The sequence below is a fragment of the Orbicella faveolata genome, unplaced genomic scaffold, assembly GCF_042242905.1.
Source record: "Orbicella faveolata isolate gen_17 unplaced genomic scaffold, um_ofav_v1 contig_3, whole genome shotgun sequence".
NCBI classification, from domain to species: Eukaryota; Metazoa; Cnidaria; class Anthozoa; order Scleractinia; family Merulinidae; genus Orbicella; species Orbicella faveolata.
Window position 1 is genome coordinate 19,408,163 of NW_028301558.1, and position 14,964 is coordinate 19,423,126.

The following is a 14,964-nucleotide window of genomic DNA, read 5'->3' on the forward strand; positions in this document are numbered from 1 at the left end:
CTAAATTTGTTATGTACAGTTTTCTATGATTCACTGTAATAATTTTAAGATTTGGGACTGTTTATTGTTTATTCATTTATTGATATAGTTCGAATGTTAGTCATTAATTGATCATGTATGTTTTTTGTTTTTTTTTTTGTTTTTTTTTTTTTTGGTTAGTTTGTTTTGTTTTGTTTTGTTTTGTTTTGTTTTGATATTTTTATATTTTTCTCGGCATATTAGCATCACTGTATTGCTAGGGGCCTAATCAGCCTCATCAACCCGAGTTGAAATAAAGTTAATTACTTACTTACATACTTACTTACTTACTTATCTGTGCTGTTGAGTTATAAAACAACTGGTCCAAACTACAACAGAATAATCTTAACACAATGTCGCTCGGGTATAAAGAACTACCAGATCTAACTGGCCATGCGCAACGAATGGATTCTTGGCTTGCATGAATGCGAGACTGAGCAGGGAAAACTCCCCTAAAATTTACTAAAAAAAACCTTCTAAACCTGGAAACCTTCCCAAAACCCACCAAACATTTCCTGTAGTCAACTTCCAGGTTGAGCTAAAGCCCAAGAACTATAACCTGCGATCCAAAAAGGTTTCTCTTACATTTATTAGAGACAGTGTAACGCATGTGCAAGATTGTGCGCTTGCGCATGTGCAAGATTGCTTTTTTCCACATGGGCTGAAAATTCTTTGTTACAGGACATAATTAACCGTGCTGTGTTCTTTTAGAGCTAAGGGAAAGTAGAATTCTCAAAGCTAAATTATTTTGAGGTCAGTTTGCGTTGAATAATCTTTAACTTGTTCCGCGTTTCCGTCCTTGTAGGGTCGCAGCGTGATCAAGTTCACAGTTGGCCAGTTCTAATTGTTTCGTGCAATTATTTTCTGACAAAAAAGATACAGGTCTTTCAAATGCAATTCATTGAATAGTTTTCATGAAGTTGACTCTTGAAGTCCTTGTGATATCACTAAAAATGCCAAGGAACGACAACACACGTGTCTTCGGGAGCTTGAAATTTATCGCCGCGTTTTAAATGCACAACGTGTCTTATTTTCAGTTGTGTTAGCATTTTACAGAGCCAAGCCGCCAAGCCCTGAAGGTGTCAAGTGTTTCTCAATATAGGCACGGAAGGCGTGCTCGGACTTTTCAGTGACAACACTAGGACTGTAATACCATGGGAAGAAAATTGTGTTAAAGTCACAAATATAAACAGATCAAAAATAACTCTGATAAATTTATTTTTGAATCACTAGAGGGCCAGAACAATGCTGAACAGGTCAGTTCATGGCCCTTGTGATCTGCAGTTCACGCACAATTTCAAGAATCTCCTGAATGCTCTCCGTCAAGTCCCGAAAAGACTTGCAGGTGATGTGGACTCCTTGTCGCCCATCTTCTTCGTAACTGGCAGGTCAAATGACAACTGATCAAGAGTCCTGGCTCGTCAACTCATACCACAGAGAAACGCATTGCTCGATGTGTCTAGGCGGCCACAGTCGCACTTCTCGGAAGAATTGTTGGAGTCTACAGTATCTCGGCTTGAACGAATATGTCGTCATTTTCTTGTTCTTGCCGGAACCAATTCTACTGAACTTGGACGATTTGATTGCGATCGGTGCGGTATTATCTCGCCTCGCAACATGCGAAAATCTTCTCTACTCGATTGGTTATAATGCGCTAGTAAGCTTCACCAGGTGTCCAGGGAGACCAAAATTTGAAGTAAGTCGAGAACAGCAGGAGTACTTTCTCTTTTATGATTTAAAGAAGGAGAGAGTGAAGAGAGTGTTGATTAAAAAACACTGGCTTTTATTTCTCTCTTGTTATCCTCGCTTTTCACAAACCACGGTGATCGCCACAGAGCTCGTGACGTCACAAGGAACATCGCTGTGCTTCGAACTAAAACTTTCAGTCTGGCTCATATAAAACACTACAAAAACCACACAAAAAAATTAAGACAAAATCCGATAGGAAATCGAGCAATTTCAACTTTTAGTGGACAAAAATCTTGTACCAGAATAATGTTAAGTGCATAAAAATCCTTCCTCCTTCCTTCCTAATCTCAAACCCAACTTTCAACAACGGCTGATTTTGCTATTCCATTACACATTTCATCGCCTGGTTTCGGCCAGTTCGCCATAACATCACAACTCAAGACGCTCAAAAACCACCTCTTAAGTTTTCTTTCCACTTCAGCCGGAAACAGGCGACAAAAAAAAGCGCTACTCACGGCTCATTTTAAAATCCGCGCTCACAATAGGCCGCGCTGTTAAAAAAGTAAATTGCAAGAAAGATGCATCGTGTTTCTTGCATAAGAGAGTGCCAGCCTCTTAACAGTTGTAGTAATTAGTCAGCGATGAAAGAATGGACAATTTATTGACCAAATTACTGTCCATCACCGCCTTTCGTGGGGGAATATGTCTCTTTCGAATATAAGTAAAATATAAGCCACAGCTTTCACAATAAAAAAGCACCAGAAGATATTTTATACCAAATTTGAATTATAATCTTTTTTGTTATTCTACTTCACTATTCCACTTTGGCACACAGTAAAAAAAACCTTGAGCGTTTTTACGTCCCCATAGAGGAGAGGGCCTGGGAAAGTTTGTACCGCGGCTCTGTTAGAAAATAGAATGACTTCGTCACCATGTAATGCTGCGAATGTCAAAATTGCTTTTAATTGTTTCCTATGAAAGAGCTTTCTTGAATGGCCTGGCAAAACCAAATTCCCTTGAACCTTTAAACTCTTCTCTCGATGATGATATCTCTTGACGTCGGATTCTCTGATTCAGTTTTCCTCTCCAGCCTCCGAGAATGAGACAAGCACAGGACCTTCCGATATCCGCTTTGTCAAGGCAAATTCGTGCTGAAGGGAAAAACAAAAGAAATTTACAGTGAAGTTCAGTGGGCCAAAACTACTAAACTTGTACTAGTATATAATGTGGTTACAGTTGAACCTCTATAAGCTATTAAGCGGCCACCCCTTATTGAGCGGCCGGTTATCAAAGTTCCGAAATTATTGTCAGTAAAATGCTGTAAATAAAACCCCTATTAACCGGCCACCTCTATGAAGCGGCCGCGGCCACCTTTTGCTCGTCCCGATGAGGGTTTTCTATTGTCCTTACCCCTATGCCACCCAAAATTTTATATGCGTGGTTTGACTTTGCTTTGGAAAAGGCGATGACGGATAACAGTCCGAAATAGACAGTGACGCCGGCTGATAAAAACATTCAAGCACACGTTTACTATGATTGTTTTGACGTGATTCCATGTTCACTAAGCAATTATAAACCCGACGGTAAAAAATATTCAAAGTACACTAACTTCAGAGTAAAGAGAGAGAGAGGAAAAAAACTTCAGTGTAGAGTGCTTCAAACTATTTCTATTTGAATAAATAGACGTTCCTACTATAAAGCTTCGAGCTAATTATTTATAACCTCCTTATTAAGCGGCCAATTCAACCCCTATTAGCCGGCCACCTCCCATAATAATAGGTGTTTGACTGTATCTACTGTGCCATGCAGTGGAGATTGACTCCCGAGAAAGTGAAAAGTTCCTTCTGTTCAATTTTAAAACTGATTGCTTTGGGGGTGCGGGTGTGTACAGAGGAGTTTTTCATTGGGTGATCACATATAGTTTCATTCCCGGGTATCTCCAGAAGGGAGATCTAGGGCGACTCAGTTGCTGTTTGGTTCTAATCTCACCTTTCCTCCTGTCTTCCATTTGGTTAAGGAGCCTTCCGATTTTGCCCTCACAATCTGCATGTCAATCACGTGATAGAGTAGTTAAGTATTTTAGGGAATAAATCTTCACCACTTTGGTCTTAAAAAGGGTATGTTTTTGAGCTCTGGCCTAGAATTGGCTATGCTGTCAACATGAAAGTGATTTCTTCTTGATTATACCAGACAACTTTACTTCACTAATAGGCTGGAAACCAGGTAGTGTTGTAGGGTTCTCCGACAGTTACAATGGTCCTTCCTTGTCGCCAGTGCCTCACGCTCTGCAGGCCTCAGCTAACCAGGAATAACCTATTTGCACAAAAAATTACTTTCATGCTAGCAGCACAACCAGTTCTAGGCCAGAGCTCAAACACATACCCTATTTAAGACCAAATTGGTCAAAATGTATATTAGACTATTTCAGACTGAAAAGACACTCAAAAACCATACCATTTGGCGCCGATATATGTAGAAAAACCCGTTTTATAATCTGAATTTACCTTTTGCTCTGTCACAAATGCAACATGGTTCTAAGGGTCTCTCTTCTTCTGTCGCTCCCGGGGGCGGGGAAGAGAGACCCTGGGGACGAGGTTGTTACGGCTGAAGGTAGAAAAAGTTCAAATATAAAGCTTCTTCAGCTATATGCCCCTAGCCTCTGTCGGCCTCTTCCTGAAACTCACTCCAGTACAGTCCGAGAATCGAAGGTATGTTATCTAATTGACAAGTACACTTCCCGGAAAAAAATGGAAACTGATTTTTTTTCCGAGTTTACATAGCCTCATCTAAACACGAGGGAGGGGTTGGGAGAATCCGAGACAGTGCAAACCCTAGACACAGTCGAGGGCTTGCATAACTTTCGAGAATAATCCTAACACCCCCCCCCCCCCCCTACTCTTTTACATCTTACTCGTTGAGAGGATGGAGTCTTCTTTCAGTTTTCGGAAAGAAATGGAACGAGACTTAGGAAAATGGCTGCAGCTATAAGTAAGAACCTGGAAAACACTAGAAAGGCGAGATGGAGATATTTTAGGCGCAACACGGCTCAGCTGTTGGTTGGTTTCAATCTCACCTTTGGGGTTGTGATTCCTTTGGTTAAAGCGACTTCCGAATGTGTGCTCTTAATCTGCTGGGGTAAAAATGGGATAAAGTAGTTTCGTATTAAATATTTGTATTGAATATTCCCGATAAGTTTACTTCACCAGTAGCCTGGAGACCAGGCAATTTCTTCGACAGTTAAATCGTAACTGTTAATTGTAACTGTTACACTTGTAACTATCCATGGCTCCCATTCCTCACGCTCTGCCGGCTTCAGCTAACCAGGAATGACTTCCATTTACATAGCCAGTCGAGAAGGGCTCTAGATTTCCTCCTTTTCATGGGCTGAAAAATCACCTTCATGTAAACAGCACACCCAATTCTAAGACCTTCTTGGGCATTCTACCCTCTTGCTCTGTCACAGCTAAAGGTAGAAAAGTTTAAATATAAAGCTTCATGTTGCCTTTGTGAACCTCTTACTGAAGTGTCGTCATGGTATTTTTTCGTTAAAAATTGTCTCTGTTTCATGAACAGGTGTACTTGACCGCGTTTGTAGACAAGAACTTGAATTCCACGAAAAAAAGCTAGCTGTGATTTTTAGTAGCTGCTTATAAGTTCATTACCAGACCTTTATCACGCGCTTCAGTTAACATCTCACTCTTAACCAAGTTCGTGTCGTAATTCGGTTTTCGGAAAGAAAAGCAACGATGATGCACAGGAAAATGGCTGCGACTATGAATAAAGAACTGTTCAGTAAGAGAATAAGGAACCAAGAAATCAGCAGTCAGCAGCTGCTTGTCTAAGATATAAACCGTAGCCTCCATTTGGCACGAAAATATGTTCGGATATTTGTCCGCGGACATTATCTGTTCCGAGAAGCGAACGGTTTTCCGAGAGCGTAGTTCGAGAAAAACTGTAAGCTTTGAGGAACAAATGTCCAAGGACAAATATCCGAGCATATTTTTGCGCCAAATGGAGGCTATTGTGTTTATTATCCTTCAAATATTCTTCGCAACACGCGCAGTTTTGAAAATTGAGGAATATCCTCGGATATTCCCCAGTTTTAGCAGGGGAATATTCGGTCACATGACGGGTTAAGACCAGTCGCGCGCGAGCGAAAATATTTGATGGATTATAATACGTAATATGCCTGAAGAAAAGCGTCATTTACTTTTATTTTTACATCGTTTCGCATTTACATACCGGTGAGAAAAGCCCTATCCATAACTTTTCCAAATGCTCGACTTGCTTTTCTCTGCCTTTTTGGTATGATAATAGGCTTTTTAGTGTTTCTTTCTCCTTCTCTCTCATGGTTGGTTCTGCTGATTGTAGGTCCGCAGCTCGTACACTCAGATCATTATGTACGGCTCTTAAACTGTGGTACGTGAAGTCGTAGAAGTTTCTTCTCACTAATTCATCGTACTTACAAGCTTCACCCGTCATGCCAGTGACTTTAGTGTAAAGTTCTTGAAGGGTTCTACTATGTCTGTTGATTAAATCCAACTTGTTGGGGATTGGGAAACATTCTTCTTTCAGCTCGCCTATTTCAAGATTAGATATTATATTTGAGAGCTTTTCTTGTAAACGCTCGAGCTCCTCGGAAATGTCGAAATCTTTGATTCCTGATGTTTTCAAGATCTTCGTTCCCAGTTCAGGTGCGTTTACTGAAATCTGGATGGTTGCATTAACAGAATTCTTCAGTTCCTTACAAGAAAAGAAATAAACAAACAAGTATAACACACTGAGTTTCATCTTTGTCACTCGTTTAGTTACTCCGTCCTAACATTTTTGCATATATGGCGAGATAGCTAGTCAAAATTTTAAGTTGAATTAACCTATTTTAAAATATCTTACAGCACGAAATATAACACGTACTCCTGTGCTAATAATGTAATTGCCAGATACTTTCAAAGAGCTAGGTTAAAGTTATTACTTCCACTTTTGCACGCTTTCTCCCTTGGCTGTAAATCATCGCGCAGAACCGACGAAGCGGTAAATTTAAAAGCGAACGCGCTTTGAAAAGGTCAGAATAAGAGAAGAAAGGCCCAAATTGGCCAAGTTGGGTTGACAGAAATCGCTTTACTGATTTTCTGAGGTTCTGACGAAGAATTCGCAAACGGCTCTTAAAAAAGTAAGACTTCGTTTCAGGCTCAAATTGTAGTTTAAGTTAAACTACAATTTGAGCCTGAAACGATTTATTAAGTGTAAGGAATATCCATTTGCGGTTGAAAACTGACAGAAAAACTGGACCTTTTTAGTCTGGAGGCCGTTTCAGCATCGAATCATTGAAACTTCAAACTGCTTTGCGATATTCGGCATATGGCAGCGCTTGAGTGCGAAACCCAAACATTAGAGCCTCCTCGCAGGCTAGCAATATATTTAAAAGGCATAGGCCACGGACACATATATCAGCCGCATTTCAAATAAAGGTTTTGCACGGCAGCCATGTTGCATGGCAGAAACAATAGATTCTTGCATGGTAGGAGCAATAGATTCTTTTTCCTATGGGAAAAAATGTTCTTTCGAGTGCAAACATTTTCTTTGTTCCTGCCATGAAACATGTCTGCCGTGCAAAACCTCTATTTGGAGTTTTGAATATCTTCCGGTCCAGCACGTTGGGTGGGATTAGTCTCCCTGCTGTCCGATCCTTTTACTGTCCATGGAAATGACTTTTTTTTTACTAAATTTCTTCTGCTCTAACAACGAAGTGGATTAGCAGTCACTTGGGCTTGGACAAGTTCTCACGGAAAGGACAAAAGTTGAACTAAAAACCCCTCTTGCGATCTGTTCTCTATTTTCGTTTATATAATTAAACCCCGCCATCTCGAAGCGACATAACGAGAGTTTGAAAACGAAAAAAACATTTTACTATAACATGAGGCAAATCTCGTCATTGCCTTTTTGCCTAGTTTGTTATAATCAATTCCATGTACATTTTAGTAATACCTTAAAAATAGTCTCAAATTCGTTTTCTTCACTCTCCCATAAAAGGAACTTCTTCTTTTCAGTGCTGTCTCTGACCAGCATGATCTGAGTCTGTGTAAAAAAAATATCGCACAGTAAATGACGCCTGCTAAAACAATTAGGACGGGAACTAACACAAGCATCCCCCTCCTCACCACCACCATTCCCCCACCTCCTCATCGACCGGAGACTCCACAAACTCTTGAACAAACTATCGTCAGGATCTGTGAGGCAGATTTTTTAACCAGCTTCTAGATTACTTCTGTAATCATTCCATTCCTGTAGGCCTGGCTTCTCTTTAGGTTACCTCACTATTACCACCATTATTTTTTTTCAAAATTGTATTTCGTAACAGTTCCGTTAAAACGGTTTTACTTTAACGGTCGAAAGCAATTTGCATATTGCTTTAGTAATTCAGGTTGCATTATTACAAGAAACGATTTGCATGATTTAGTCTATAAAACTCGCCTCACATTATATATATAATTCAATCAGAAGTAAAACCAAAAACAATCATCAGCCGGCGTTCGCACACATTTTCCCGTGTTTTGCTTCGACTGGATGTATTGATTTCGAATTTTGATTGGTCATCTTGATTTGGTTTTCGTTTTACGACACTCAATTGAAAAACGTTCTTCAACGCTTAGATTGATTTAAAAATAGAACTTGCGCTACTTTTTCACCCAATCAGTGGTCAAACCAAAACCAATCGTGATTCGCTCACATGATTTCCCGCGCTTCGCGCAGGCCTCGTGCATTTAAGGTAATTCCTCTGAAATAAAAGTGACAATAGATTTTTGTTCAAACTTTGTCCACTGAATATTTGTCATATGATAACTTCGATTTTGAAATAAAAAAGGGGGGTGCCCATGCTCATCAAGGAGCAGTGAGGCATTGAAAATGCCCCATTTCGGCATTATTTAATGCTTATTATAAGAACGCATTCCCAGTAATTGTAACATCTTTGTAAGCCCAGACTCATAAGAACACGCATTAAACTACAGCCAATACATTGTGTCGGACACAAATAAACATTTAAGTTTGATTCAGACAGAAAGCTAAATCCTTGATTAAAAATTTGAACCAAATTTCTTGACGTGGTTACTGACAGCAAAATAGAAAGTGTATCTGCTATTTTTCTTATTTATTCAATTTTCAGCAATAGAAATCAGATCGGTCTTTTCTCACGCAAAGCTTATGATTAGTTGATTACAACGATTGAAAAAAAAATTGGGGTGCCCATGCTCGTTGGTGAGCTAGAGCCATTTTTCAACTGACAGAACTCAATATCAAGGCAAATCCGTCATGTTTTCAATATGCGCGTGCACAAGCGCGCGCCCATGACGCCATAAATTATGCGCAGTAAGGATGCGCAATGCAAATGTGAGGAATGACCTTAAATCGAGCTACGATTGGTTTACTGGATTGACGGTTCGTGTTCTTTGTAATTGGCGAGAGTGATTACTTTGGGTCTAGTTTAACGACACTCAATTGAAAACCGCTCTAATTGAAAAATTGAACTTAAACCCTAGTTGTACTTTATTGTGACAATAATTTTGCACTAAACGTCTAGTCTAGTTAATACTCCTGGTTTTATACTTATTGCTATGTGACTGAAGAGCGTTGTACTTACGCCACAGTTTCATTGAGTCAACTCACATGGCTTGCGTCATTAATTTAATTGTCTTTTCAATCTCGATACACATTCTTCCCTCGCTGAACTTGTTTACTGGGCCTGCAATGGAGAAGTATCAACATAACTACAGACGAACCTCTCCAAAACGGCTACCTCGGAATCGACAGTGCCCGTTGTAGCGAGGTGACCGTTATGGGTAAGTAGGGATGTAATATGACACTCCTAGTTATCAATGAAACAGAAACCAAACAGAAACAGTGACCAAAGACGCCGGATACAGATCATGTTTCATGATCTTTTACAATAAAAAGATGGGGTTTTTATACACCGTTCTTTAGTCCTTGATTAACTGACCATTGTCCAGAGGTTATTATGGCACTTGGGACACGGTTTACTGGCTGTTGCCGTTGTGGAGAGCTGGCCGTTGTAGAGAGGTTAGAATAAGAGTACGTAACTGTATGGACTGTCCGGTGGAACAAAATAAAAAAGTTGGCTTTGGAGAGGTGGCTATAGGCCCTTTGCAGCTAAGCCATCACGTGACCTACTTTTCATAAAATTATGGGCTATAACTTAACGAATGCCAGAAATGGAAAATCATGTCGAAAATATCAAAATGGCCAAGTTTGAGGCCCCCATCATCAGAGAGTGAGATTTTATGATGGTCTGAATTTTTGAAAGAATAAGAAGATTTGTATGGGAAAATGTTGCTGGAGAGCAAGACCTTGCTCTCCAGCAACATTTTCCATACGAATCCTCTAAATTTTCCGAAAATTCAAACTATGGTATAAACTTACTCGTTTTTTCCTGGGACCTCAAACTTGGCCTCTTTAGTATTTTCGATGCGCTCTTTCCATTTCTGGCATTCTTTAAGTTATAGCCCATAATACAAAAATTTTTAGGAAAAATTTGGTCACGTGACCCCAGCTGCAAAGGGCCCATTGTAGGATCTTGTAGAGAAGTGGCCGTTACGGAGAGGTGCCCGTTAGTGGTGGTTCGACTGTGCTCAGAGATTTTAAATTAATAAGCTAAATATGAGAGAACCCCTCAAAAATGGCAGGGCCACAAAGTTATTAGCAAATTTTACAGACAGAGGAACAAGTTGTTATTCCGCGATAACTACAGACAATGGAGTAGGATTAAATAAGGCTTCATCTTTAGCTTAGGCATGCGCTTTCGGTTTTATGGCACAAGCAACACATCAATTTTGTTGAATGGTAACTCACAAACTGGATTCCAAGCATCAAGTTTTACTTTAACTACGATAGAATCCGAATTTTTCCAACCTCCAACAAGTCCAAGGGAAACGACCGTTGGTATGGGGGGAGGGGGTGGATAGTTCAAAAATCGGGGATAAAATCACAATGTTCGACTGATAGGAGAGAAACGGCTTTTGGTTCAAATTACGTTGAATGCGCTAGGTGTGGGCTTTTTCTGCATTCTGGCCGCGCGCAAATTGGAGCGAGAGCAAAAACATCGACAAAGCAGGGGGTGGTGGCGCCACCACCCCCTGATTCGTCGACTTTTTTGCTCTCGCTCAAATTTACACGCGGCCGGTATGCAGGAAACGTTCTTCGTACGGAAATGCTTGCTACGCGGGTTAATCGTACCTATGCCACGGCTCTATCCTAATCCGTATATTCTTTTGATCCGATTCAAAGTCCTAACCACATACCAGTCAGTCTTTCAGCCAAGTTTTGAAGTCCTATATTTGCCAATGCCGTTGCTAACTTTTCACAAGTTCCTTGTTCTCCCTCTGTCTCCATCCACTTTACCAAAAGGGCGATGCAACATTCCTTGTTGGAGTCTTTTTCACTCTTAATGGCATCAATAAATGCCTCTTTGAAACCAAGCTTTCGAGCCAAATCTTTCCACCTTGTTCCAATATCATCGGGAAGATAACGACTATGAATGTCAGCTTCAGTGAGTCGATAAAGAGGTTGCAAAGCCTCAAAACTGGGATATCCTGAAAAAAAAGCACATTCTTGTAAAGCAATTGAAGACTTTGAAGGCGGGTCATCAGAATTCAGCTAGAGGTAACAGGGTTGAGTTATTTTTATACTTTTAACTCTAGCCTAAACATAAAACCAGCGACAAAATTGAGCGAGAAAAAACAGTATTTGGAAATTATCCGATCCCGCACCGGAAGCTTACGACGGTAAGGTTTACGACGATTTCTTTAGTTCAGAACAGGCAACATAGCGCCGTTCGACCATGGCCAAAAAGGACATACCTACATAAGATTAGCCTGCCCCAGGCGTTCGGTTCTTTGGGTGGTAGTGCGAAAAGAAGTGAAGAAACAGAAAACAAAACAAAAGGAGCAACAAACAAAGACCAAAAAAGGAAACGGAAGGAACGAAGAAAAAGAAGAAGTTAAGTCCGAGAGACAGCTTCCTCGCCCCGAGCCCCGAGCTTAGCCATCCTTCTGCCTAAAACCGTTTTCTGTGCTGCGATCCAGCTATCCGAAGTTAGCGGGCGCCATATTAAACAAACTAGATTAGATTGACGTTTGTTTATCTCTTATTTGATGCGAGGTTACCCTTAACTTTTCTTTATCGGCAAGCAATAAAAGATTGGTGTTATGCAGATGGTTTGACGTGACGCGCGATTTGGCAAAAAATGAAGCTGTTTTCAGCGGCCAGTAAATTGAGCAACTTTTCTTTTGAAAGATTAATTTAGCTGTTTTCTAGTGTCGATTTCGCAGCAAAGTAGAAGGATATTTTTTTGTGAACTAATTAAGTATTTAAAAACGCCGGTCATGCAAGTAATTATGTTCACTAGGGCTTTTAGCCAGATAAGTGTCCAGGCGTCCTGTGGACGGACACTTTCTAAAGAAAATTGATTTATTTTTCATATGTTGCCCCGTTAATTGCTTTTTTGAGCAAGCCCTATAGCACATTTTGGTCGGCCACCTTTCAAATTTTGGCTAAAAGCCTGTGTCTACTGATGCGTGCGTACAGATCAAAACAACATTGGATACATTTGGCATTCAAGTTTCAAGCCAAGGTACGTAAATCTAAAAAATTAACCTCACGACCCCGTCTTAAGTTATAAAGCTATTGACGCTTCTGTTGATCAAGTGTCCGTATCGTTAACTGTATCGAGAACTGGAATACGCATTTCCATGCAAAAGACTCGAAAAGAATGCCATTATGCCTGTTTTCAACACCACTAGCTTACAAGTGCTGCGTCGGCAAAAAAATTTGGGGGATCACTTTCTTGTGGAGCTTAGAAACCAGGCACGATTAGCTAGCCGAGCCTTCTCAGCATATAGCAAAACAAAACCGACATTAAGGTTTCAAAACAGAAAAGGTAAGTGTAATTTTTGGTCGCCTCGCATCAATTAATACAGACTGTTTTGTTTTCAAGCCTTGCCTGAAGTTCTAGATCTTGAATGACTCGAGTCTTGAATTGTTTTGTCATGTAATCTCAGATTGGTCACGCAATGGAAAGGTCTAGTCACGTGTTTTATACGATCGTTTCAAACTCCGCTTATTAAACCTTTAAACTGCTGCCGTCCTTGCTGGAACTGGCTGTTAATCTGTGGCAAGCAGGCCAGTTACAAGGGCTGCTGCTGGGCGAACCAATCCTGCGTCAGTCTCATACAGTTAAAGGAAATTCAGAGTGCTATACACTACGCACATACCACACAAAAGCAATTTTGAAAATGGTATGGTGGTGGATTAGAATGATGTAAATCATAAAAGAGCACTTTTGGCTTTTAGCTTTAACTGTTGCCTGTCTATCAACTCACATTTTTCACGATTAAGTGACAAATGGATGTTAAAATACAATAGAATGGAAATTTCATTGCACAATCTCAGAATAGGATTTTTAGTGAACAAGTATACCATTAAAATATATGTATGTTATATATTAAATATATTGAAATGTTCAACTATTAAAGGCATCTAACGAAATAAAATTACTTTTTGTGATTGCGTTTTGGATCAGGTGGTTTTTTTGTGATGTTTATAATAAAGAGAGGGGTTAATGTTTTGGAATCTAGTACAATCTACTGAGCTTCATTTAATGGTGATGTAATGACTGCCTCTCTGTCTGTCACATTCTCCTATTGAGTAATTTTGCATTCATACTCTACTAAAAAGACAAGTATAGGCTTGATTCATTTCAACAGAAGACTAATTGACTTACATATTGAAAAAGTAACCAATTATTTCAGTTTAAAACCTGAAGATCTTGACGAGTTGCATCTTTTGGGATTGTGTTGTAATCCAGAGAGGTCCTCCGAGAAATTGTTCATCGAGAGCAGAGCCTGCAGAACGCTATTCAAGTAGCAAGTGTTTCTTATAGATTTATAATACCAGCTAATACCTTTTGGATCCATAATCTATTCGAATGATAACTAAGCACTGGAGAAATAAATCGAGAAACGCAAAAACAAAGGAACAAAGCGAGCAATTAAAAATTTACCACGATAATTTCCCGCGTTATGTATTCAAAGTCTTTCCCAAGCCCCCAACTCAATGTAATTCTCTTCCGTTACCCTCCCTTCCCAACGAACAACTTGCGAACAACGTAATCAGTCCACTGAGGCACAGCTGAACATTCGCTTTCGTCCACTACGAGCTCCGTCATATTGTGATGAGAAGACTCGGCTACCTAATCAAGCACCCGACCCCAAGAAAGTGAAGAGGAGCAGCCCTCTGCTCCTCTTTCCTCTCCTCCCATCTCCCTCCCCTCCCTCCCGCCCCCCTCCCCACTACCGGTACCGCAAGATATACCGCTAGATACATGCGGAAATAAGCTGAAAGATTCTTTCTCATTCTTCTTACCCCGATTTTCAGCAACACCGGCCATTCTTTGTCACTGGTATGACTTTACTTTGCTTGCAACAACAATGGAGATGGCTTCATCAGTACCTGACGGATGAAAGTCCCTTTAAAATCTGTAAAGAGAGCAGGATGTTACTTTTTTCACGCAGCAATGAAGAGAATTTCTAAAAGGTAATAAAAGGCAGCAACTTAAACGAAATTCGAACCTTAGCAGATGTCTAACAACAGTGTCTAGCACAACTGCCTTGCTCTAGATGTCAAAGCGGAAACTGATTCCTTGCAACGGTTGTAACAGGAAATCTATCAGCAAATATATTGGTTTTTCCTTGGTTCTCGGGTCACGAAGCATTTATCTTCTAAACAAAATTCTCACTTTTCTTCGGCGAACAAGAATCACTGCATCATTACAGGAACGTCAATTCTACAGACATTGAGCGAGGTTCGTTTTCATATCTCAACGAAGAGAAGTAAAAGAGATTTCCTTGTTATTATAATATCACGTCAAGGTAACGCGTTTTAAATTTAGCCTCTAGTCGGGAATTATCCCTTATTCAAAATGCCAGAACACGACATGGTGGACATGCTTATCAGTGACCCGTAATGACCCCTATCATGCATGCAGATAACGATTATGCTGTCACGTCATAAACAACAAGTCCAAACTGCAACAGAATAATCCTAAAACAATATCGCTCGGGTATAAAGAACTACCAGATCTAACTGGCCCAGGGTAGCTAACTTACCATTCTGTAGCACTCCTACCTCTGACAAGTCTTTGACTCACCAACCTTCGCCCGTCGCCTATCCCTCCCTCCCTCCCTCCAA

At 40.2% G+C, this 14,964-nt stretch overlaps 1 pseudogene across 1 annotated transcript; it reads right to left on the reverse strand.

Moving 5' to 3' along the window:
- Window positions 1-1,780: 1,780 nt before the first annotated feature.
- LOC110050988 (uncharacterized) lies at window positions 1,781-14,926 on the reverse strand (annotated as a pseudogene). The gene is made up of 8 exons (XR_016209943.1): window positions 14,140-14,926; window positions 11,019-11,309; window positions 9,370-9,445; window positions 7,693-7,782; window positions 5,950-6,450; window positions 4,781-4,837; window positions 3,697-3,750; window positions 1,781-2,858 (listed from the first exon to the last, which is right to left on the reverse strand). The product of XR_016209943.1 is annotated as an uncharacterized LOC110050988 (transcript).
- Between the last annotated feature and the right edge of the window lie 38 nt (window positions 14,927-14,964).